The sequence below is a fragment of the Haliotis rufescens genome, unplaced genomic scaffold (assembly GCF_023055435.1).
Source record: "Haliotis rufescens isolate VD_foot unplaced genomic scaffold, xgHalRufe1.0.p SCAF_12, whole genome shotgun sequence".
Taxonomy (NCBI): Eukaryota; Metazoa; Mollusca; class Gastropoda; order Lepetellida; family Haliotidae; genus Haliotis; species Haliotis rufescens.
The window spans coordinates 19,535,235-19,549,149 of record NW_025963802.1 but is presented as its reverse complement, the minus strand read 5'-3'; positions in this window follow the sequence as shown (position 1 = coordinate 19,549,149).

The following is a 13,915-nucleotide window of genomic DNA, read 5'->3' as shown; positions in this document are numbered from 1 at the left end:
GTAAAAGTCATGCATGTGAAAAAGTCCGAATCGCTGATGTATTTATAGTTCGGCCTCAAGTCATAATTTTTGATGCAATTGCGCCAATTTTTTTCATGAGGGTCGACCATGTAAGAATGCATCCACACACCAAATATTTTTATTCTGAAACTTATACTTTTGAGAATAGCTCTCATGGCGTAAAAGTCATGCATGTGCAAAAAGTTCGAATCGCTGATGTATTTATAGTTCGGCCCCAAGTCATGATTTTTGATGCAATTGCGCCAATTCTTTTCATGAGGGTCGACCATGTAAGAATGCATCCACACATCAAATAATTTTATTCTGAGACTAATACTTTTGAGAATAGCTCTCATGGCGTAAAAGTCATGCATGTGAAAAAGTCCGAATCGCTGATGTATTTATAGTTCGGCCTCAAGTCATGATTTTTGATGCAATTGCGCCAATTCTTTTCATGAGGGTCGACCATGTAAGAATGCATCCACACATCAAATAATTTTATTCTGAGACTAATACTTTTGAGAATAGCTCTCATGGCGTAAAAGTCATGCATGTGAAAAAGTCCGAATCGCTGATGTATTTATAGTTCGGCCCCAAGTCATGATTTTTGATGCAATTGCGCCAATTCTTTTCATGAGGGTCGACCATGTAAGAATGCATCCACACATCAAATAATTTTATTCCAAGACTAATACTTTTGAGAATAGCTCTCATGGCGTAAAAGTCATGCATGTGAAAAAGTCCGAATCGCTGATGTATTTATAGTTCGGCCCCAAGTCATGATTTTTGATGCAATTGCGCCAATTCTTTTCATGAGGGTCGATCATGTAAGAATGCATCCACACATCAAATAATTTTATTCTGAGACTAATACTTTTGAGAATAGCTCTCATGGCGTAAAAGTCATGCATGTGCAAAAAGTCCGAATCGCTGATGTATTTATAGTTCGGCCTCAAGTCATGATTTTTGATGCAATTGCGCCATTTTTTTTCATGAGGGTCGATCATGTAAGAATGCATCCACACATCAAATAATTTTATTCCAAGACTAATACTTTTGAGAATAGCTCTCATGGCGTAAAAGTCATGCATGTGAAAAAGTCCGAATCGCTGATGTATTTATAGTTCGGCCACAAGTCATGATTTTTGATGCAATTGCGCCAATTCTTTTCATGAGGGTCGACCATGTAAGAATGCATCCACACATCAAATAATTTTATTCTGAGACTAATACTTTTGAGAATAGCTCTCATGGCGTAAAAGTTATGCATGTGAAAAAGTCCGAATCGCTGATGTATTTATAGTGCGGCCTCAAGTCATGATTTTTGATGCAATTGCGCCAATTCTTTTCATGAGGGTCGACCATGTAAGAATGCATCCACACATCAAATAATTTTATTCTGAGACTAATACTTTTGAGAATAGCTCTCATGGCGTAAAAGTCATGCATGTGAAAAAGTCCGAATCGCTGATGTATTTATAGTTCGGCCCCAAGTCATGATTTTTGATGCAATTGCGCCAATTCTTTTCATGAGGGTCGATCATGTAAGAATGCATCCACACATCAAATAATTTTATTCTGAGACTAATACTTTTGAGAATAGCTCTCATGGCGTAAAAGTCATGCATGTGAAAAAGTCCGAATCGCTGATGTATTTATAGTTCGGCCACAAGTCATGATTTTTGATGCAATTGCGCCAATTCTTTTCATGAGGGTCGACCATGTAAGAATGCATCCACACACCAAATATTTTTATTCTGAAACTTATACTTTTGAGAATAGCTCTCATGGCGTAAAAGTCATGCATGTGAAAAAGTCCGAATCGCTGATGTATTTATAGTTCGGCCCCAAGTCATGATTTTTGATGCAATTGCGCCAATTCTTTTCATGAGGGTCGATCATGTAAGAATGCATCCACACATCAAATAATTTTATTCTGAGACTAATACTTTTGAGAATAGCTCTCATGGCGTAAAAGTCATGCATGTGAAAAAGTCCGAATCGCTGATGTATTTATAGTTCGGCCACAAGTCATGATTTTTGATGCAATTGCGCCAATTGTTTTCATGAGGGTCGACCATGTAAGAATGCATCCACACACCAAATATTTTTATTCTGAAACTTATACTTTTGAGAATAGCTCTCATGGCGTAAAAGTCATGCATGTGAAAAAGTCCGAATCGCTGATGTATTTATAGTTCGGCCTCAAGTCATGATTTTTGATGCAATTGCGCCAATTCTTTTCATGAGGGTCGACCATGTAAGAATGCATCCACACATCAAATAATTTTATTCTGAGACTAATACTTTTGAGAATAGCTCTCATGGCGTAAAAGTCATGCATGTGAAAAAGTCCGAATCGCTGATGTATTTATAGTTCGGCCCCAAGTCATGATTTTTGATGCAATTGCGCCAATTCTTTTCATGAGGGTCGACCATGTAAGAATGCATCCACACATCAAATAATTTTATTCTGAGACTAATACTTTTGAGTAGCTCTCATGGCGTAAAAGTCATGCATGTGAAAAAGTCCGAATCGCTGATGTATTTATAGTTCGGCCCCAAGTCATGATTTTTGATGCAATTGCGCCAATTTTTTTCATGAGGGTCGACCATGTAAGAATGCATCCACACATCAAATAACTTTATTCTGAGACTAATACTTTTGAGAATAGCTCTCATGGCGTAAAAGTCATGCATGTGAAAAAGTCCGAATCGCTGATGTATTTATAGTTCGGCCTCAAGTCATAATTTTTGATGCAATTGCGCAAATGTTTTTCATGAGGGTCGACCATGTAAGAATGCATCCACACACCAAATATTTTTATTCTCAAACTTATACTTTTGAGAATAGCTCTCATGGCGTAAAAGTCATGCATGTGAAAAAGTCCGAATCGCTGATGTATTTATAGTGCGGCCTCAAGTCATGATTTTTGATGCAATTGCGCCAATTCTTTTCATGAGGGTCGACCATGTAAGAATGCATCCACACACCAAATAATTTTATTCTGAGACTAATACTTTTGAGAATAGCTCTCATGGCGTAAAAGTCATGCATGTGAAAAAGTCCGAATCGCTGATGTATTTATAGTTCGGCCACAAGTCATGATTTTTGATGCAATTGCGCCAATTCTTTTCATGAGGGTTGACCATGTAAGAATGCATCCACACATCAAATAATTTTATTCTGAGACTAATACTTTTGAGAATAGCTCTCATAGCGTAAAAGTCATGCATGTGAAAAAGTCTGAATCGCTGATGTATTTATAGTTTGGCCTCAAGTCATGATTTTTGATGCAATTGCGCCAATTCTTTTCATGAGGGTCGACCATGTAAGAATGCATCCACACATCAAATAATTTTATTCTGAGACTAATACTTTTGAGAATAGCTCTCATGGCGTAAAAGTCATGCATGTGAAAAAGTCTGAATCGCTGATGTATTTATAGCTTAGCCTCAAGTCATGATTTTTGATGCAATTGCGCCAATTCTTTACATGAGGGTCGACCATGTAAGAATGCATCCACACATCAAATAATTTTATTCTGAGACTAATACTTTTGAGAATAGCTCTCATGGCGTAAAAGTCATGCATGTGAAAAAGTCCGAATCGCTGATGTATTTATAGTTCGGCCCCAAGTCATGATTTTTGATGCAATTGCGCCAATTCTTTTCATGAGGGTCGATCATGTAAGAATGCATCCACACATCAAATAATTTTATTCTGAGACTAATACTTTTGAGAATAGCTCTCATGGCGTAAAAGTCATGCATGTGAAAAAGTCTGAATCGCTGATGTATTTATAGTTTGGCCTTAAGTCATGATTTTTGATGCAATTGCGCCAATTTTTTTCATGAGGGTTGACCATGTAAGAATGCATCCACACATCAAATAATTTTATTCTGAGACTAATACTTTTGAGAATAGCTCTCATGGCGTAAAAGTCATGCATGTGAAAAAGTCCGAATCGCTGATGTATTTATAGTTCGGCCCCAAGTCATGATTTTTGATGCAATTGCGCCAATTCTTTTCATGAGGGTCGACCATGTAAGAATGCAGCCACACATCAAATAATTTTATTCTGAGACTAATACTTTTGAGAATAGCTCTCATGGCGTAAAAGTCATGCATGTGAAAAAGTCCGAATCGCTGATGTATTTATAGTTCGGCCACAAGTCATGATTTTTGATGCAATTGCGCCAATTCTTTTCATGAGGGTCGATCATGTAAGAATGCATCCACACATCAAATAATTTTATTCTGAGACTAATACTTTTCAGAATAGCTCTCATGGCGTAAACGTCATGCATGTGAAAAAGTCCGAATCGCTGATGTATTTATAGTGCGGCCACAAGTCAAGATTTTTGATGCAATTGCGCCAATTTTTTTCATGAGGGTTGACCATGTAAGAATGCATCCACACACCAAATATTTTTATTCTGAAACTTATACTTTTGAGAATAGCTCTCATGGCGTAAAAGTCATGCATGTGCAAAAAGTTCGAATCGCTGATGTATTTATAGTTCGGCCCCAAGTCATGATTTTTGATGCAATTGCGCCAATTCTTTTCATGAGGGTCGACCATGTAAGAATGCATCCACACATCAAATAATTTTATTCTGAGACTAATACTTTTGAGAATAGCTCTCATGGCCTAAAAGTCATGCATGTGAAAAAGTCCGAATCGCTGATGTATTTATAGTTCGGCCCCAAGTCATGATTTTTGATGCAATTGCGCCAATTCTTTTCATGAGGGTCGACCATGTAAGAATGCATCCACACATCAAATAATTTTATTCTGAGACTAATACTTTTGAGAATAGCTCTCATGGCGTAAAAGTCATGCATGTGAAAAAGTCCGAATCGCTGATGTATTTATAGTTCGGCCACAAGTCATGAGTTTTGATGCAATTGCGCCAATTTTTTTCATGAGGGTCGACCATGTAAGAATGCATCCACACACCAAATATTTTTATTCTGAAACTTATACTTTTGAGAATAGCTCTCATGGCGTAAAAGTCATGCATGTGCAAAAAGTTCGAATCGCTGATGTATTTATAGTTCGGCCTCAAGTCATGATTTTTGATGCAATTGCGCCATTTTTTTTCATGAGGGTCGATCATGTAAGAATGCATCCACACATCAAATAATTTTATTCTAAGACTAATACTTTTGAGAATAGCTCTCATGGCGTAAAAGTCATGCATGTGAAAAAGTCCGAATCGCTGATGTATTTATAGTTCGGCCCCAAGTCATGATTTTTGATGCAATTGCGCCAATTCTTTTCATGAGGGTCGACCATGTAAGAATGCATCCACACATCAAATAATTTTATTCTGAGACTAATACTTTTGAGAATAGCTCTCATGGCGTAAAAGTCATGCATGTGAAAAAGTCCGAATCGCTGATGTATTTATAGTTCGGCCCCAAGTCATGATTTTTGATGCAATTGCGCCAATTCTTTTCATGAGGGTCGATCATGTAAGAATGCATCCACACATCAAATAATTTTATTCTGAGACTAATACTTTTGAGAATAGCTCTCATGGCGTAAAAGTCATGCATGTGCAAAAAGTTCGAATCGCTGATGTATTTATAGTTCGGCCTCAAGTCATGATTTTTGATGCAATTGCGCCATTTTTTTTCATGAGGGTCGATCATGTAAGAATGCATCCACACATCAAATAATTTTATTCTAAGACTAATACTTTTGAGAATAGCTCTCATGGCGTAAAAGTCATGCATGTGAAAAAGTCCGAATCGCTGATGTATTTATAGTTCGGCCTCAAGTCAAGATTTTTGATGCAATTGCGCCAATTCTTTTCATGAGGGTCGACCATGTAAGAATGCATCCACACATCAAATAATTTTATTCTGAGACTAATACTTTTGAGAATAGCTCTCATGGCGTAAAAGTCATGCATGTGAAAAAGTCCGAATCGCTGATGTATTTATAGTTCGGCCCCAAGTCATGATTTTTGATGCAATTGCGCCAATTCTTTTCATGAGGGTCGATCATGTAAGAATGCATCCACACATCAAATAATTTTATTCTGAGACTAATACTTTTGAGAATAGCTCTCATGGCGTAAAAGTCATGCATGTGAAAAAGTCCGAATCGCTGATGTATTTATAGTTCGGCCTCAAGTCATAATTTTTGATGCAATTGCGCCAATTTTTTTCATGAGGGTCGACCATGTAAGAATGCATCCACACACCAAATATTTTTATTCTGAAACTTATACTTTTGAGAATAGCTCTCATGGCGTAAAAGTCATGCATGTGCAAAAAGTTCGAATCGCTGATGTATTTATAGTTCGGCCCCAAGTCATGATTTTTGATGCAATTGCGCCAATTCTTTTCATGAGGGTCGACCATGTAAGAATGCATCCACACAGCAAATAATTTTATTCTGAGACTAATACTTTTGAGAATAGCTCTCATGGCCTAAAAGTCATGCATGTGAAAAAGTCCGAATCGCTGATGTATTTATAGTTCGGCCCCAAGTCATGATTTTTGATGCAATTGCGCCAATTCTTTTCATGAGGGTCGACCATGTAAGAATGCATCCACACATCAAATAATTTTATTCTGAGACTAATACTTTTGAGAATAGCTCTCATGGCGTAAAAGTCATGCATGTGAAAAAGTCCGAATCGCTGATGTATTTATAGTTCGGCCACAAGTCATGATTTTTGATGCAATTGCGCCAATTTTTTTCATGAGGGTCGACCATGTAAGAATGCATCCACACACCAAATATTTTTATTCTGAAACTTATACTTTTGAGAATAGCTCTCATGGCGTAAAAGTCATGCATGTGCAAAAAGTTCGAATCGCTGATGTATTTATAGTTCGGCCTCAAGTCATGATTTTTGATGCAATTGCGCCATTTTTTTTCATGAGGGTCGATCATGTAAGAATGCATCCACACATCAAATAATTTTATTCTAAGACTAATACTTTTGAGAATAGCTCTCATGGCGTAAAAGTCATGCATGTGAAAAAGTCCGAATCGCTGATGTATTTATAGTTCGGCCCCAAGTCATGATTTTTGATGCAATTGCGCCAATTCTTTTCATGAGGGTCGACCATGTAAGAATGCATCCACACATCAAATAATTTTATTCTGAGACTAATACTTTTGAGAATAGCTCTCATGGCGTAAAAGTCATGCATGTGAAAAAGTCCGAATCGCTGATGTATTTATAGTTCGGCCCCAAGTCATGATTTTTGATGCAATTGCGCCAATTCTTTTCATGAGGGTCGATCATGTAAGAATGCATCCACACATCAAATAATTTTATTCTGAGACTAATACTTTTGAGAATAGCTCTCATGGCGTAAAAGTCATGCATGTGCAAAAAGTTCGAATCGCTGATGTATTTATAGTTCGGCCTCAAGTCATGATTTTTGATGCAATTGCGCCATTTTTTTTCATGAGGGTCGATCATGTAAGAATGCATCCACACATCAAATAATTTTATTCTAAGACTAATACTTTTGAGAATAGCTCTCATGGCGTAAAAGTCATGCATGTGAAAAAGTCCGAATCGCTGATGTATTTATAGTTCGGCCTCAAGTCAAGATTTTTGATGCAATTGCGCCAATTCTTTTCATGAGGGTCGACCATGTAAGAATGCATCCACACATCAAATAATTTTATTCTGAGACTAATACTTTTGAGAATAGCTCTCATGGCGTAAAAGTCATGCATGTGAAAAAGTCCGAATCGCTGATGTATTTATAGTTCGGCCCCAAGTCATGATTTTTGATGCAATTGCGCCAATTCTTTTCATGAGGGTCGATCATGTAAGAATGCATCCACACATCAAATAATTTTATTCTGAGACTAATACTTTTGAGAATAGCTCTCATGGCGTAAAAGTCATGCATGTGAAAAAGTCCGAATCGCTGATGTATTTATAGTTCGGCCTCAAGTCATAATTTTTGATGCAATTGCGCCAATTTTTTTCATGAGGGTCGACCATGTAAGAATGCATCCACACACCAAATATTTTTATTCTGAAACTTATACTTTTGAGAATAGCTCTCATGGCGTAAAAGTCATGCATGTGCAAAAAGTTCGAATCGCTGATGTATTTATAGTTCGGCCCCAAGTCATGATTTTTGATGCAATTGCGCCAATTCTTTTCATGAGGGTCGACCATGTAAGAATGCATCCACACAGCAAATAATTTTATTCTGAGACTAATACTTTTGAGAATAGCTCTCATGGCGTAAAAGTCATGCATGTGAAAAAGTCCGAATCGCTGATGTATTTATAGTTCGGCCCCAAGTCATGATTTTTGATGCAATTGCGCCAATTCTTTTCATGAGGGTCGACCATGTAAGAATGCATCCACACATCAAATAATTTTATTCTGAGACTAATGCTTTTGAGAATAGCTCTCATGGCGTAAAAGTCATGCATGTGAAAAAGTCCGAATCGCTGATGTATTTATAGTTCAGCCACAAGTCATGATTTTTGATGCAATTGCGCCAATTCTTTTCATGAGGGTCGATCATGTAAGAATGCATCCACACATCAAATAATTTTATTCTGAGACTAATACTTTTGAGAATAGCTCTCATGGCGTAAAAGTCATGCATGTGAAAAAGTCCGAATCGCTGATGTATTTATAGTTCGGCCTCAAGTCATAATTTTTGATGCAATTGCGCCAATTTTTTTCATGAGGGTCGACCATGTAAGAATGCATCCACACACCAAATATTTTTATTCTGAAACTTATACTTTTGAGAATAGCTCTCATGGCGTAAAAGTCATGCATGTGCAAAAAGTTCGAATCGCTGATGTATTTATAGTTCGGCCCCAAGTCATGATTTTTGATGCAATTGCGCCAATTCTTTTCATGAGGGTCGATCATGTAAGAATGCATCCACACACCAAATAATTTTATTCTGAGACTAATACTTTTGAGAATAGCTCTCATGGCCTAAAAGTCATGCATGTGAAAAAGTCCGAATCGCTGATGTATTTATAGTTCGGCCCCAAGTCATGATTTTTGATGCAATTGCGCCAATTCTTTTCATGAGGGTCGACCATGTAAGAATGCATCCACACATCAAATAATTTTATTCTGAGACTAATACTTTTGAGAATAGCTCTCATGGCGTAAAAGTCATGCATGTGAAAAAGTCCGAATCGCTGATGTATTTATAGTTCGGCCCCAAGTCATGATTTTTGATGCAATTGCGCCAATTCTTTTCATGAGGGTCGATCATGTAAGAATGCATCCACACATCAAATAATTTTATTCTGAGACTAATACTTTTGAGAATAGCTCTCATGGCGTAAAAGTCATGCATGTGAAAAAGTCCGAATCGCTGATGTATTTATAGTTCGGCCTCAAGTCATAATTTTTGATGCAATGGCGCCAATTTTTTTCATGAGGGTCGACCATGTAAGAATGCATCCACACACCAAATATTTTTATTCTGAAACTTATACTTTTGAGAATAGCTCTCATGGCGTAAAAGTCATGCATGTGCAAAAAGTTCGAATCGCTGATGTATTTATAGTTCGGCCCCAAGTCATGATTTTTGATGCAATTGCGCCAATTCTTTTCATGAGGGTCGACCATGTAAGAATGCATCCACACATCAAATAATTTTATTCTGAGACTAATACTTTTGAGAATAGCTCTCATGGCGTAAAAGTCATGCATGTGAAAAAGTCCGAATCGCTGATGTATTTATAGTTCGGCCCCAAGTCATGATTTTTGATGCAATTGCGCCAATTCTTTTCATGAGGGTCGATCATGTAAGAATGCATCCACACATCAAATAATTTTATTCTGAGACTAATACTTTTGAGAATAGCTCTCATGGCGTAAAAGTCATGCATGTGAAAAAGTCCGAATCGCTGATGTATTTATAGTGCGGCCTTAAGTCATGATTTTTGATGCAATTGCGCCAATTTTTTTCATGAGGGTTGACCATGTAAGAATGCATCCACACATCAAATAATTTTATTCTGAGACTAATACTTTTGAGAATAGCTCTCATGGCGTAAAAGTCATGCATGTGAAAAAGTCCGAATCGCTGATGTATTTATAGTTCGGCCCCAAGTCATGATTTTTGATGCAATTGCGCCAATTCTTTTCATGAGGGTCGACCATGTAAGAATGCAGCCACACATCAAATAATTTTATTCTGAGACTAATACTTTTGAGAATAGCTCTCATGGCGTAAAAGTCATGCATGTGAAAAAGTCCGAATCGCTGATGTATTTATAGTTCGGCCACAAGTCATGATTTTTGATGCAATTGCGCCAATTCTTTTCATGAGGGTCGATCATGTAAGAATGCATCCACACATCAAATAATTTTATTCTGAGACTAATACTTTTCAGAATAGCTCTCATGGCGTAAACGTCATGCATGTGAAAAAGTCCGAATCGCTGATGTATTTATAGTGCGGCCACAAGTCAAGATTTTTGATGCAATTGCGCCAATTTTTTTCATGAGGGTTGACCATGTAAGAATGCATCCACACACCAAATATTTTTATTCTGAAACTTATACTTTTGAGAATAGCTCTCATGGCGTAAAAGTCATGCATGTGCAAAAAGTTCGAATCGCTGATGTATTTATAGTTCGGCCCCAAGTCATGATTTTTGATGCAATTGCGCCAATTCTTTTCATGAGGGTCGACCATGTAAGAATGCATCCACACATCAAATAATTTTATTCTGAGACTAATACTTTTGAGAATAGCTCTCATGGCCTAAAAGTCATGCATGTGAAAAAGTCCGAATCGCTGATGTATTTATAGTTCGGCCCCAAGTCATGATTTTTGATGCAATTGCGCCAATTCTTTTCATGAGGGTCGACCATGTAAGAATGCATCCACACATCAAATAATTTTATTCTGAGACTAATACTTTTGAGAATAGCTCTCATGGCGTAAAAGTCATGCATGTGAAAAAGTCCGAATCGCTGATGTATTTATAGTTCGGCCACAAGTCATGATTTTTGATGCAATTGCGCCAATTTTTTTCATGAGGGTCGACCATGTAAGAATGCATCCACACACCAAATATTTTTATTCTGAAACTTATACTTTTGAGAATAGCTCTCATGGCGTAAAAGTCATGCATGTGCAAAAAGTTCGAATCGCTGATGTATTTATAGTTCGGCCTCAAGTCATGATTTTTGATGCAATTGCGCCATTTTTTTTCATGAGGGTCGATCATGTAAGAATGCATCCACACATCAAATAATTTTATTCTAAGACTAATACTTTTGAGAATAGCTCTCATGGCGTAAAAGTCATGCATGTGAAAAAGTCCGAATCGCTGATGTATTTATAGTTCGGCCCCAAGTCATGATTTTTGATGCAATTGCGCCAATTCTTTTCATGAGGGTCGATCATGTAAGAATGCATCCACACATCAAATAATTTTATTCTGAGACTAATACTTTTGAGAATAGCTCTCATGGCGTAAAAGTCATGCATGTGAAAAAGTCTGAATCGCTGATGTATTTATAGTTTGGCCTTAAGTCATGATTTTTGATGCAATTGCGCCAATTTTTTTCATGAGGGTTGACCATGTAAGAATGCATCCACACATCAAATAATTTTATTCTGAGACTAATACTTTTGAGAATAGCTCTCATGGCGTAAAAGTCATGCATGTGAAAAAGTCCGAATCGCTGATGTATTTATAGTTCGGCCCCAAGTCATGATTTTTGATGCAATTGCGCCAATTCTTTTCATGAGGGTCGATCATGTAAGAATGCATCCACACATCAAATAATTTTATTCTGAGACTAATACTTTTCAGAATAGCTCTCATGGCGTAAACGTCATGCATGTGAAAAAGTCCGAATCGCTGATGTATTTATAGTGCGGCCACAAGTCAAGATTTTTGATGCAATTGCGCCAATTTTTTTCATGAGGGTCGACCATGTAAGAATGCATCCACACACCAAATATTTTTATTCTGAAACTTATACTTTTGAGAATAGCTCTCATGGCGTAAAAGTCATGCATGTGCAAAAAGTTCGAATCGCTGATGTATTTATAGTTCGGCCTCAAGTCATGATTTTTGATGCAATTGCGCCATTTTTTTTCATGAGGGTCGATCATGTAAGAATGCATCCACACATCAAATAATTTTATTCTAAGACTAATACTTTTGAGAATAGCTCTCATGGCGTAAAAGTCATGCATGTGAAAAAGTCCGAATCGCTGATGTATTTATAGTTCGGCCCCAAGTCATGATTTTTGATGCAATTGCGCCAATTCTTTTCATGAGGGTCGATCATGTAAGAATGCATCCACACATCAAATAATTTTATTCTGAGACTAATACTTTTGAGAATAGCTCTCATGGCGTAAAAGTCATGCATGTGAAAAAGTCTGAATCGCTGATGTATTTATAGTTTGGCCTTAAGTCATGATTTTTGATGCAATTGCGCCAATTTTTTTCATGAGGGTTGACCATGTAAGAATGCATCCACACATCAAATAATTTTATTCTGAGACTAATACTTTTGAGAATAGCTCTCATGGCGTAAAAGTCATGCATGTGAAAAAGTCCGAATCGCTGATGTATTTATAGTTCGGCCCCAAGTCATGATTTTTGATGCAATTGCGCCAATTCTTTTCATGAGGGTCGACCATGTAAGAATGCAGCCACACATCAAATAATTTTATTCTGAGACTAATACTTTTGAGAATAGCTCTCATGGCGTAAAAGTCATGCATGTGAAAAAGTCCGAATCGCTGATGTATTTATAGTTCGGCCACAAGTCATGATTTTTGATGCAATTGCGCCAATTCTTTTCATGAGGGTCGATCATGTAAGAATGCATCCACACATCAAATAATTTTATTCTGAGACTAATACTTTTCAGAATAGCTCTCATGGCGTAAACGTCATGCATGTGAAAAAGTCCGAATCGCTGATGTATTTATAGTGCGGCCACAAGTCAAGATTTTTGATGCAATTGCGCCAATTTTTTTCATGAGGGTTGACCATGTAAGAATGCATCCACACACCAAATATTTTTATTCTGAAACTTATACTTTTGAGAATAGCTCTCATGGCGTAAAAGTCATGCATGTGCAAAAAGTTCGAATCGCTGATGTATTTATAGTTCGGCCCCAAGTCATGATTTTTGATGCAATTGCGCCAATTCTTTTCATGAGGGTCGACCATGTAAGAATGCATCCACACATCAAATAATTTTATTCTGAGACTAATACTTTTGAGAATAGCTCTCATGGCCTAAAAGTCATGCATGTGAAAAAGTCCGAATCGCTGATGTATTTATAGTTCGGCCCCAAGTCATGATTTTTGATGCAATTGCGCCAATTCTTTTCATGAGGGTCGACCATGTAAGAATGCATCCACACATCAAATAATTTTATTCTGAGACTAATACTTTTGAGAATAGCTCTCATGGCGTAAAAGTCATGCATGTGAAAAAGTCCGAATCGCTGATGTATTTATAGTTCGGCCACAAGTCATGATTTTTGATGCAATTGCGCCAATTTTTTTCATGAGGGTCGACCATGTAAGAATGCATCCACACACCAAATATTTTTATTCTGAAACTTATACTTTTGAGAATAGCTCTCATGGCGTAAAAGTCATGCATGTGCAAAAAGTTCGAATCGCTGATGTATTTATAGTTCGGCCTCAAGTCATGATTTTTGATGCAATTGCGCCATTTTTTTTCATGAGGGTCGATCATGTAAGAATGCATCCACACATCAAATAATTTTATTCTAAGACTAATACTTTTGAGAATAGCTCTCATGGCGTAAAAGTCATGCATGTGAAAAAGTCCGAATCGCTGATGTATTTATAGTTCGGCCCCAAGTCATGATTTTTGATGCAATTGCGCCAATTCTTTTCATGAGGGTCGACCATGTAAGAAT